The sequence below is a fragment of the Choristoneura fumiferana genome, chromosome 14, assembly GCF_025370935.1.
Source record: "Choristoneura fumiferana chromosome 14, NRCan_CFum_1, whole genome shotgun sequence".
In the NCBI taxonomy this organism is placed as follows: domain Eukaryota; kingdom Metazoa; phylum Arthropoda; class Insecta; order Lepidoptera; family Tortricidae; genus Choristoneura; species Choristoneura fumiferana.
In genome coordinates this window covers 16,098,639-16,111,997 of record NC_133485.1, presented here as the reverse complement: position 1 = coordinate 16,111,997, position 13,359 = coordinate 16,098,639, and positions in this window count along the sequence as shown.

The window sequence follows — 13,359 nt, the reverse complement described above, 5'->3', positions numbered from 1 at the left end:
GAAGTGAATGATTACACACACAGCTACAAAAATAACTGATAGCACAAAAGGAGAATTAATGAAATTAATGTATTAAGTAAATGTCAAAATAAATTTTACGCTGTGGGACGGCCGCAGGCTAAAAATCAGCGCTGCTAGTTTCTTATAGTAGGTATAGTAGCTTTATGCTAAGCCCATTGCCACCTGCTTGCGTGTAACTTGTTTTTCTTTAATTGTGTACCTAGTCTTATTTTCTGTGGCAAAAAATGAATTTACTATTACTTTTTTAATTTTTTAATTCTGCTGTCATTACACATGTTGTAGCTGTGTGTGTAGTTATTCACTTCAATTAACAAATCAACACCTAACAAGACATAAAAGGATTTCTTAATTTTTAATCTAAAATGATGTTAGTCAATGTGATGATTTTAGTCAAAACGTTGATGTGTCGGCCTTGCACTCGGTGTTCCACTTCAGTCATCGATGACGGGGACTCACGATTATTGATGAATGGTGATGAAATTAATTACTGTGTGGTATATTGATTATTGTGGTTAGAGTTGTTTATAATTGGAACTATGGTAGGCTTTGGCGTGGCGCGGGGTTCCTGTGGACATGATATAAGCAGCCGAGCATTGACTCTCTTGAACGATATCCTGGACAGTAACAACAGTCTGGATTTGTTTTTTACCTCCGAGTCGAGATTTCTTGCATCGGCCAACCGGCATTTGGAGTCAATAGTGACACCGACCTCAATAGATGCTTAACGTAAATATTTAGTTTATACATTCTATTATGCACTTCTCTTATTATATAATTAGCATGTGTGGCTTGACTGTAAGTGTTAATTATGAGATTAAATAAATAAATAAATAAACAAATAACTAATAATAATGTCTATGCATAATTCGTTTATCAATGGAGCGGTGTCATCCTATCTCCATACGAAATTTTATTTAAATTGGTTCAGCTGCTTTAGCATGCAGTGATAACCGATAGAAAGACGGATAAAATGAATTTCGCATTTAAAGCTTTGCCCGCAGTTTTTGACCCGTGACACAAAAAGATGTGTTATAAAGTTTGATGCCAATTACTGTCTGTCTGTCTATCGAATGGACTGAATTCGATACTCGGTTTGACAAAAAAAATAGAACCGAATTGATAACCTCCTTTTTTGAAGTCGGTTAAAAATAGGTTCAGCTGTTTTCGAGGTAGTATTGAACTTTTTTTTTTAATCTGTATTTTTAACGAAGCTTAAGTAAGTACAGTCGGGTTCTTAAACTTCTGAGCAATATTCGATCAAAAATATCTGAACACGATTCTACGCCGTTAGAATAACTAATAGTACTACCGTAGTAACATACAGTCATGTTTCACATATTTTTGATCAAGTTTTTGCTCGGAAGTTTAAAAATTCGACTGTACCTACACCAAACGTGACTGTCCTATTATGTGAGCCTCGGGGAAGCCGTAGAAAACCACTTAATATTGAAATGGTAATGTTAGGTACCTAGGGGTTTTTCTAGTTCACTAAGTTCTAGTTGGTTAAATAGTTAATTGGAAGTAGGCAAGAACGTATTTAAACTATCCGGCCAAAGATGGTGCCTTTTTAGGGCTCCGGAGCCAAAATGGCAAAAACGGAACCCTTATAGTTTCACCATGTCTGTCTGTCTGTCCGTCCAAGGCTTTGCTCAGGGACTATCAATGCTAGAAAGCTGTAATTTTGCACGGATATATATGTAAACTATGTCGACAAAATGGTACCTACAATAAAAAAAAAATTTTTTTAAGGTACCTCCCATATAGACGTAAAGTGGGGGTGGTTTTTTTCGTACAACCCTATAGTGTGGAGTATCATTGAATAGGTCTTTTAAAACCATTAGGGGTTTGCTAAGACGATTTTTCGATTCAAGATTGTAGTAAGTAAATATATCAAACTTTCAAGGAAAACAATAACGGCTAAGTTTGCTTGAGAATTATTAGTAGTTTAATTAGAGAATTATTAGAGTAAATAGCAGCCTAAGGTATAAAATATACCTAAACTTGGAAGCTTAGATTCCGTATAAAATACGAAATCCTTAGAAAAATATTAGTTACTTACTTAATTATTTCGTGGCTACGGAACCCTATTTCGGGCTTGTCCAATACGCTCTTGGCCGGTTTTTTAGGTAGATAGTTCAAGTATTCCCGTAAGTGCAAGAAAGACCGAGATAATACTCTGTTCCCAAATTTTATAGCCCCGCGTGCCACGAACGCTCTCATCGACTATAGCCACTATAGGTATATATGTAATAAAAAAAAACGTTTTTAGAACTACCAATTTGCTCCAAAATCATGTGAACCAAACGACTGTGAAGGTCAAACACCTTGACCCAAGCTGGAGAATCGAATTAAAAACACGCGAACACATCGGAAAGCAATAACTTCTCCGCTGGTGGGTAAATTATGGCAAAATTGGGCGCATTAGGCGTGGGTGCATGCGCTGTGGAGGCGCTTGCGTTAGGCTGGGGGCACACGATATAGACACTACTGCAAAGAGTAAAAAAACCGGGTATTTTATCCATTCATCAGCTAGTCGACGGAATTTATTGGTATAAATATAACAACGTAACTTTTAGTTAGACGAAATTTTTTGATCAAACGGAACCCTTGTTCACCTATGTACTTATCTATCTACTATCCATCTGCAATACCCCTGGTGTTGCAGATGTTTATGGGCGGTGGTGATCTCTTACCATCAGGAGACCCACTTGCTCGTTTGCTACCAAGTCGAATAAAAAAAAAAAAGCTATCCGTAAAATTTTAGTCGGAAACTATAAAGTACTTACTTACTTAATAAAATGTTCAATATGAATTTTGTAGTTAATTTTGGATTTTGAATTATTTTTGTATTTCGCACGCCTAAATCAACACCGAATCAACTGGAAATAATGTACCATTTAAATTTAGAAGGTCTAAATTAAAATGGTGCTTTATTTTGAGTTGACAGCGTTTTGATCTGGGAGCACGTGCGATTTGTTAAATCTTTAAGCACATTTTTTGGTAGTTGTAGCAAAACTAATTTTTATTTTATTTTATTTAAGACTAGATTTTGCCCGCGGCTTCGCCCGCGTGGAATTCTGTGCATTTTCCTGGATAAAAAATAGCCTATGTCACTCTCTGGTCCATAAACTATGTCTATGCCAAAAATCACGTCGATCCGTCGCACCGTTTCGACGTGAAAGATGGACAAACATACAAACACACACACTTTCGCGTTTATAATATTAATATGGATATGTATTACTATGGATTGATGATGGCAATTGATAAGATTAATTTAAGTTCATTGAATGGGGAAAGAAACTATGAGATTCTGAAGTTCGCAAAAAAATTGTAGTGTTTTAATTTAGTTACCGACCTTTTTCAACAGCAGAACTCTTTCTTGCATGATACGACAGACATTTTAAAAATAAAAATGTTAAAATTAACATATTTATTTATTTTATATTTATTATGTCGCTTTCGCAAGTGAGTACTTAGCCTACAACCACCATGACTCCGTTACGATGTTACGCAAAAGTTAATTTATTAGAGTAGTTACATCGTAAGTGATAATTGAAACAATTTTACTAACACCCTAACAATTTACCTGTAATTCAAACTAATGGCGTAGTTTACGAGTTCATTTTTAATTCTGTACTTAAATATACATTAAATGGCTCAGAACATAAGCCGAGTTTAGACTTGCAAGAAAAATCGTGCCAGTTGCGTTTCATTGCGAGACCGTAAAGCCAACGAGTTTGTAACTAGTGGTAAATCAACCGCCGCAATGTAATGCAACTTGCATGATTTTTTTCGCAAGTCTAAACTCAGCTTAACCCCTGGTATATCTAACGGGTGTGGCCTGTAATATGAGCAAATAATTAAATCATAGATCATACTCGCTCGTCAAACTGAACAACATTAGTTCAGCGACTTTTAAAAATAATTAGTTTTTTAAATTTTATTACACTTTTAAGTCTATTCGAAGAAGCAATGTAAAGCAAAATGCTTGATGTTTGTAGCGTGGCAGGCGACGTCAGTTGTGTTCTAGGATGGCGTACATTGATAGCAGTATTTAATTTGTATGAAAAAAGGAAAATTCAAAGATAACATTATTTTTAAAAGTCGCTGAACTAATGTTGTTCAAATAATTTATTGAATCAGGCGTTACTTTGCGGAGGTCCATATCAATGAACTAAAAGAATTTCCTTGCTCACCCGCGACCTTACGATAGCTAAGCTTATGCAAAATATGCGTGTTCATGCAGTTCCTCCACCTCCACACTGTAAGAACACACACAAAAACATATGTTTTTTTTTTTCATAAAACATTAGTGGGTACTTCGGGATTTACAGTGACAAATTAAAACGGTGGTTGTGGTTCGTTAGTCTAACAACTGGTAGCATGGTGTACGGTTGTGTCACTCTGAAGATGAGCTCTGGTTGAGTTCGAAACGCGTCAGTGTAGTGTGGTGGTGGTGATAGATGGGTTTGTGTGATTTGTGTGTGTTCTTACAGTGTGGAGGTGGAGGAACTGCATGAACACGCATATTTTGCATAAGCTTAGCTATCGCAAGGTCGCGCGTGAGCAAGGAAATTCTTTTAGTTCATTAATGTTGTTCAGATTAACGAGGATGGTCTATGTATTAATTTTTTGCTCGTATTACAGGCCACACCCGTTATGTACAATAAGCCTCATAAAATGGCTAGTATTAACGGAGAAATGACTGATTTTCGATTACTTCGAAACAGCCTGGATGGATGGATGGTGCCTGGCCTTCTTAGGGAGAGGAAGACGAGTATGTCCACCAACGGACACCTTTCCGAAATACCTACTGTGTTCTGATATGCATATAAAATAAATAAATAAATATCACAGGACAATTCACACCAATTGACCTAGTCCCAAAGTAAGCTTAGCAAAGCTTCTGTTATGGGTCCTAAGCAACGGATAAATATAATTACCTATATAGATACATACTTAAATACATATTAAACACCCAAGACCCGAGAACAAACATGCGTATTTTTCATACAAATATCTGCCCCGACACGGGAATCGAACCCGGGACCTCAAGCTTCGTAGTCAGGGATTCTTACCACTAGGCCACCACTAGGCTAGGTTGACTTGACTTGGTGATTGACTCTAAACCCGGAGCTTAAACTTATAAAAAATCCAATTGTCTCCACCATGGAAGTGAACCGACCATAAACAATATAACTGTGTCGAATTCTGACCAAATATGACAGAGTGGTTCTACTAAAGTAAGACAAAACCGACCGCCGTGAAATGTCATCTAAATAGTCCATCGGCCTTGAGGACAACTGTTTTTGCAACGAGATCGAAAATCACGTACCAGATTTGATGAGACTTGCATTTTGCCAAATTGAGTTACAATTAGCCTTTTTCAAAAATGTAATAAGTTACTGTACATGTTTAGGGTTCTGTAGTCAACTATAGGAACCCTTTGCTCAGAGACCGTTAGTACTAGAAAGCAATTTGGCATACATATCAGTCACGCCGATAATGTGGTAGACGTAAAGTGGGGGTGTTTTTTTTTCTTGACTAACCTGTAGTGTGGGGTATGTTTGGATAGGTCTTTTAAAACCATTGGGGTTTGCTAAGACAATTTTTCGATTCAGTAATCTGTTTGCGAAATATTCAACTTTAAAGTGCAAACTTTTATGAAATTCGAACGTCCCCCCCCCCTCTAAAATCTTAACTGTTTTGCAGTTTGGCGAAGTATTTGTCATAAGTTGAATGTATTTCTTTTTGTTGAAAAAAAAAACTATTAGGTGGAAAAATTTGAAAAGTCAGTCAAAGTCAAAATATCTTTATTCAATTTAGGCACTTATAAATGTCAAAAAAAAATCTACTTACCAATATTATTACTTTTTTCGTATCGGCTACGGAACCCTATCTTGGGCGTGTCCGACACGCTCTTGGCCGGTTTTAATACACTTCCTTCTGCTCCGTCCGTGTGTTTCAGCTACTTGGCTGTGGCAACGAGCATCGTGCGCGGTCGAGTACTAAATCTCTTTCTGGCATATCCTTCTACTTCTTTAAAAACATACTCCTAATCCTTCACAATGCAATCAACCAGGCTGTGAAATCGGTAACCGATCTCTGCCAGACCATCCCCCATTGTGAAATCGTTTAAGGAGGGCTTCAGAAAGATGTGCTGGTCATATACTCTTTAATTTTATTGGATTAGGTCAAATTGCAGTCGGTTGTCTCTCAGCCGTAGGACGTCCACTGTTGGACATAGGCCTCCCCCACATACCTCCAATTGCTTCGGTAGCGTAGGACGTCCACCAACAAGATGGACGAATGACCTGGTTAAAGCTGCGGGTTCACGGTGGATGCAGGCCGGTGCCAACCGAGGGTTATTATTACTTCTTTATTATTTACTTAATATCTCTTACCCGCAGCTTTGCCCGCGTGGAATTCGGTTATAGCGTGTTCCTTCAGAAACTGTGAAAAAAAACCGAAACTAAAAGCGAAAGCTGTGAATAAAAAGTAGCTTATGTCACTCTCTGGCCCATAAACTATCTCTATCGCAAAAATCACGTCGATCCGTCGCTCCGTTTCGACGTGAAAGGCGGACAAACATACAAACACACACACTTTCACATTATTAATAAGTATGGATTTCTAAACTCTGGCGCACTCAGCCACGTGGTGGGTGCCGCTCGACGGGCACCGACGGCAAGGCAGGCCGAGGCTAGATGCTAAGATGACCCGAGGCCGTATTGTCTAATGCACTAGGTAACTAACGTTCGCGATCGCATTATTCCCCATCTCTTCTCTTTCTACCCTCGTCTTATACCGTGTGATAGAAAGAAGCGGTGAAAACAATTGTGATTCCAAGTGTTTTAGACAATGGTCTCTGGACGTGGAACTGAGCGAGTGGCCGAATGTATTTAGCTCTAGATAGGGAGATGTGGAATGTCAAGAAGGGAGGTCTGTGTCCAGGTCTGCGTCCCAGCCTATGTACGCCCACAGCTGGGCACAAACCTCCTCTCAGAAGGAGAGGGCTTGGGCCATGTTCACACGCGGGCCCGGTGCAGATCGGGAACTTCACACACACCATTGAATTGCTTTCCAGGTTTGTGCCGGTTTGCTTACAATGTCCTTCAACGTAAAGCTCGTTACGCACATGTATTTCTTAAAACTCAAAGGTGTGAGCCGGGGTTTGAACCCATGATCTGCATGAGAGACCATAGGCCAAATCACTAGGCCACCACGGCTTCGGCTGTACCCGGTAGTAGGACAAAAATATCATAGGCTAAGAAAAATACATAAATGACGAAGAAAACCCAACCTTAAAATTAAGCTCAATTAAGATAAACACCGTACCTTAAAAGATTATCATTATCACGAACTTTTTGCCACACATATCATAATCAAGCTGATGATATCACTGTTCCGGATACCGCATCGTAAACACTCGGGTGATGACCAGGGCTTGCCAATTAGTAATGACATCACATGATAAAGCTGTCACGAAATGTAAATGGTTCTGTTTAAATTCTGATCTTGGATGTGGTAGCAATTTGAGCGATTTTCATTTGGGATTCATGGCTGCTGATAAGTCCTACTAATATTATGTATGTACTTATGTATGTAAATACTTTATTGTGCATAAAACACGAAAATAATACAAAAAGAAAACAACAAAACAAAAGAGTGTAAAGGCGAATTTATTCCTAAAAGGGATCTTTTCAAGCTAACCTAAACGGGAAAGGAAAACTTAAAGATAGGCGCACAGTATTATAAATGCGACTGTATCTCGTCTTGGGAATCAAACCGTCATTAAACAAAAAAATTCTCTTCTCAAAAACGACACTAAGAGGTATGATTTTAACACATAAGACATGACATATTTTGTTTAGTGACGGTTTGATTCACAAGGTGCGGTATTTGTATTTTTTTAATGGAATACTAGCTTTTGCCTGCGGCTTTGTTCGCGTGGTATTCGGTTATGGCGCGCTGTTCCCTCGGGAGCTGTGCATTTTCCGGGATAAAAAGTAGCTTATGTCACTCTGGCCCATAAACTATCTCTATGCCAAAAAATCACTTCGATCTGTCGCTCCTTTTCGACGTGTAAGACGGACAAACATACAAACACACACACTTTCACATTTATAATGTTTGTATGGATTCTCACGGAATTGGGATAAAATCTAGAAATCTTATGCGCTGAGCTTAGATCATGAAATCTTACAGTTCTTCACACTAGTTAGAAACTGTACCCCTAGTGTAAGTTTTCGGTTACAAAATACATCTCGATCGCGTAAGATCAATTTGTATACACGTCACAAACGTTCCGCTAGACGCTGAGATTTTAACGCGAACGCGATCGAGACGTATTTTGTTACTTATAAAATAAATTTTGGTATGTAGATAGCTGGACGTTTGGAATAACGAACACAGGCTACTTTTTATCCCGATGTTTCGATTGGGTCGGGATAAAATCTCAAAATTTTAACCGCTGGAATTAGAGTCCAGAATTTCAACCGCTGGAATTAGAGTCCAGAATTTCAACCGCTGGAATTAGAGTCCAGAATTTCAACCGCTGGAATCAGAGTCCAGAATTTCAACCGCTGGAATTAGAGTCCAGATTTTCACCCGCTGGAATTAGAATTCAGAATTTCAGCCACTGGGATTAGAGGCCAGAATTATTACGCGAGTATCACGTGCAAAGGGAATCCACGATGTAATTTTTTGTAAACTCCCATGGGAAATTTTGTGGAATCCCGAAATTTCAATTCAACTGTCGGGTCTATGTAATGGTTCGTGCAAAGCTGCGGGTAAAATCTAGTGGTGCTCTAAGTTCAAAGGTTAAACTATGTCCTGTTCGTCTTTCCAACTAATGAGACCCCAAATCGTAGCATCCGGTTGTTTAATTGGCCACTGATTACGAGTATTACACTTTATAAACTTCTTGTGCTGCGCGTGATTGGGCTTATTAAAACAATATTATGACAGCTCCGTGTTAATTTTAATTAAACGCAAAGTGACGCAAAAACATAATCATACACTATTTTGTACACAATATGGCACCTGTTTTTCCAAGCTTAATATATATGTTCAGGTATGTACATATTAAGTTATCTCGAATTTCACTAGTTGTTATTTTTCTTGGGACATATCTTGCAAGGTCAGATCGACATGAAATTTGGTATATAAGTACATTCGTAAGTTTAATGACAATAAAAGTAGTCAACAAAAAGTACAGTCAGCAAATACTTTGTATTAAAAATGTTTTTTTTTATAGTAATTTATTTATAACGTTCTTAAATTAAATCGATAAAGTAATTAGTCTCAGTCCAAGTAAATTAGTAGAAAATTATTTGATTTCACTCCACAAATTCATTCAAGCATGCTATTCTCAACTCTGGAGATGACACGGCGGCCTCTGTATCGGCACGTGCAAGGCCGGTAGCGATTATATCGAGCGATATTTAGTAATCGATCACGACGCCATTGATGCCCGCGTTTTACGATATTATGGTTTATATTGATCGTGGGCGGGCGATTTGGGGGGTTATTCTGATTTCGAACACCCTTTCATAGTGCCCTCGTAATAAGTACTGAATACTGTATCTACTTATTTATTTTACTGAGTTCTAACTATTAAGTTCACTAACTTTACACTCACCAGTGTGTTTGTAAGTGCGTGCGTACATTAGTCATTCATTCGATCGTGAGAATGTTTTGACAAATATTTTTGTAACCAAGATTTTGAGCGTACCTACCTACTGAGTAGGTATTTTATCTAGTTAATACAAAATATCTCTTTACTCTCTTGACAGTGGCCAGAATTAATAGAGTACCTTCACAAATATTCTGATATTGTAAATTATTTGATTAGATGATTATAAAAGCAAAAAATAAAATTTCCGAAGTGATAAACTGTAAATCAGTTATTTCTTCATTAATATCGTGGCGTTTGGTATGTACATACTCGAAGGTTACAAATACATACTCCAAGACTCTAACAGATATAATGGCCAAAATAAGTTTCATATGGTAACACTAAAATAGAGATAAAATGCTATATTGACTCTAACTAATAAGTTCTATTCATCTTTTTCCAGAGGGTAAAGACATATTGTATACCTAAGATGAAATAGCCAGTGTTAAAATGCGACAAGTGCCTGAAATTTTTTCTAATAAGAAATAAAACAGCAAAAATCGCCTATCATATATATCGCCATAAGTACCTATTTTTTAAAAGGTTTTATAAATTATAAAACTTAACGTGTATGTAAGTACATTAAATTGTTATTAGTTACTAATGAATTCCGGAAACATACTCACACCGACGAAAAGGACATCTCAAAGACACAATGTTCGTAAATTATCGCTCGCTAAAGGATAGGCCCCCAAATTCTCGACCACGGAAGTACAGCCAAGGCAATGTCAATGAACCCTGACCCAGTGCATAAAACATATATAACTGCTATTACGTTATCCGAATGCGATGACATACAAATAACGAGTACCTACCTTATTCAATATTATTATTTAGTAGGTACTGTACTAGTTTAGTTTTTGACAAAAAAATAAATGTTAATTTTCCTGATTGGAAATCCATTTGCTTAAATATAGCTATGAAAATGTTATAGGTACGACTAAAGTTTATAAACTATTATGTTAATTTAGGGTTTTTTTTAATAAATTCTAATTTCATCGCCAACGCCACAATGAACAATGTCGTGGTTCGACCTATTGCCTCTCAAGCAGATCGTGGGTTCTGAAACGGCTGTGTCCAGCAGTGGGACGCATATAGTCACAGTCTCCTGGCCATTGTGGCGGAGATGTGGGACAGGGGGCTTCTCGGGCACTGGTCTTCTCTCCATTTAAGATTTGGTACTGATTTAGTTATTTATAGTAAATTGTGTCTTAAGGGCGGTAAATAAGGAATTACGAACGAGAGTCTATGTTCGTAATTCTAGTACCGCCCGTGCGACATACAATGTTTTTCATTACGTTTGCGAGTAAAATTGTATATTTGTAAATAATAAACTAATATTTTTGACTGCGCTCTTGGCAGCGCCAGCTCTGCGCCGCCCTCCCGCACGCCAACACGGACAGCACACCATGCAGTAACAAACTCATTTACCGACCTTGGGCTTCATGACAGCAAAATTAGTACGGGCAATGACTCATTTACCGACCACGGGTTTCATGACAAGCACATTAAGGTCGAGGGTTTTATTTGGGGGGTTGCAATCAAGGTCGCCTGCATGTTACGACACTGTTTACGAGCAAGTGTGATGAAAAGATTATTGTCAAAATACCACAAACGGGATTTATCACGCTAAAACACACGAGTAATATTTACCTCGATGTTTCGACCACATTACAATGGCCGTGGTCACTAAGTTAAACTAAACTGCCTCGCAAGTTAAAACGGTAAAACGTTATAAGATTATTGTGTCACTAACAATGCTACGGACGATAAGGATTCACCTATATAGTCTGAAATAATTATTTTTTATTTTATTTTTTTAAAAGGCTGGGATGATGAGCTTTGTAAATGACGAAAATAAGCAACGGTTCATTGAACCGCATCGAACTGTAATTAAACGGCGAAATATATCAACTTGACAAACTTTGCGATAATATCTTACCGTTATACCGGTAGCCTGTCAAACTTGACAATACGACATGTCGGAGTAAAAAATGTTCTAAAACATTATAAATGCTTAGCAGACGGCGGAAATATCAAATAACAACGACGCTGGAATATACGCGATCGTTTTAATGCATACATTTTTTTTACTTTTGGCTTTAAAAAAAAATTTTTTTTACTGACCGCGTCTCAGGAATCATTATAAACATAATTATGTATAAACAGCTAAAATGTATACACAGACAAAGTTATACTTGTATATAAAGAAAGAAGTTTTGCAGGTGTAGGACCTTGTGCAAGGTCCGCCCGGATTGCTACCACCATCTTGCTCGCTATCCTGCCGTGAAGCAGCAGTGCTTGCATTGTTGTGTTTCGGCGTGGAGAGTAAGACAGCCGGTGAAATTACTGGCACGTGAGGTATCCCATCTTAGGCCTCTAGGTTGGCAACACGTCTGCAATACCCCTGGTGTTGCAGATGTTTATGGGCGGTGGTGATCTCTTACCATCAGGAGACCCACTTGCTCGTTTGTCATCCAGTCGTATAAAAAAAAAAAATCGCCATACAAGATACCTACATTATTATTATTGTGTTCGTTGTTACTCTCAAACATTTAAACATAAAAACTGAATGATATAATAATAAAACGATAAATGATAATAATAGTGACAAATAAGCAGATCGCAAACTTACACTAAAAGACTTGCTTACACGACACTTAGTGGCAAAAGGATAATCAATATTTTTTATTTTTCAAGGATCATCAACGTTGTTATGTACTGTAAGTAATGCTAAACACATTTTTTGATTTATCAACTTTGTAATGTTAAAGGGTATGGCATTTAAAAAAATATTCAGTAAAAAGTTTTTTAGTTATTATTAAACAAAGGGTCAAGTCAAAACACACACATACATAAAAGCATAGTTAATAACATGACTACTATTAATGTCAACAAAAACTTTAAAACAAAATTCTTCTGAAGCAAAACTCATGGACTAATCATTCGAGATTTATTATTTCTCATACATTAAAGCTATACAACAAATAGAGCTTAATAAAACAACTAATTTTTCAAACGTAAACAATGATGATGATCTATGGTCATTGAATGATTAATGATTTATTAATCAAATGACAAAACGTGGTCCGGCCACATTAGCAAACGCTTGCGCTTATGGATTGAACGAAGTTCTCATACTTACAGTCAAATCCTGTACCTAAGGAGATAGACAAAGGTAATCTTGTCTCCGAGAAGTGATCTAATTCCTTAAATCCAGCTCTGATATTGGAATCTTTTCTGCTTCTCGACTCCAAATCCTTTATTGAATCCTTTGATGAATTATTGAAGCAAAATGATCACTTTGAAACCGGCAAATATCTTCCTTGTATTTTTTTCAGTGCCTTAAACCATAGCACTCTCCCATACTCCATATTTATATGGACTGGTATTTTTAATGTCAAACAATGTTTTGTTCAGAGTTTATACTTAACAATTTACTTACTCCTTAAAAGGAATCCATCCTATCACATTGCAAATAGTTGTTGTAATTTATAATTGGAAATCGGATACGACCTTTATCAGGTAACATTGTATTGTATCATTGCAATGCTATAATTCTATTGTAGCAAGCAATGTTTGAATTTTGGTATTGTGTGTACTTATAAAATACGAGTACTTTATTGAAAAGTAAGCAAGCAACAGTAATTTTTGAT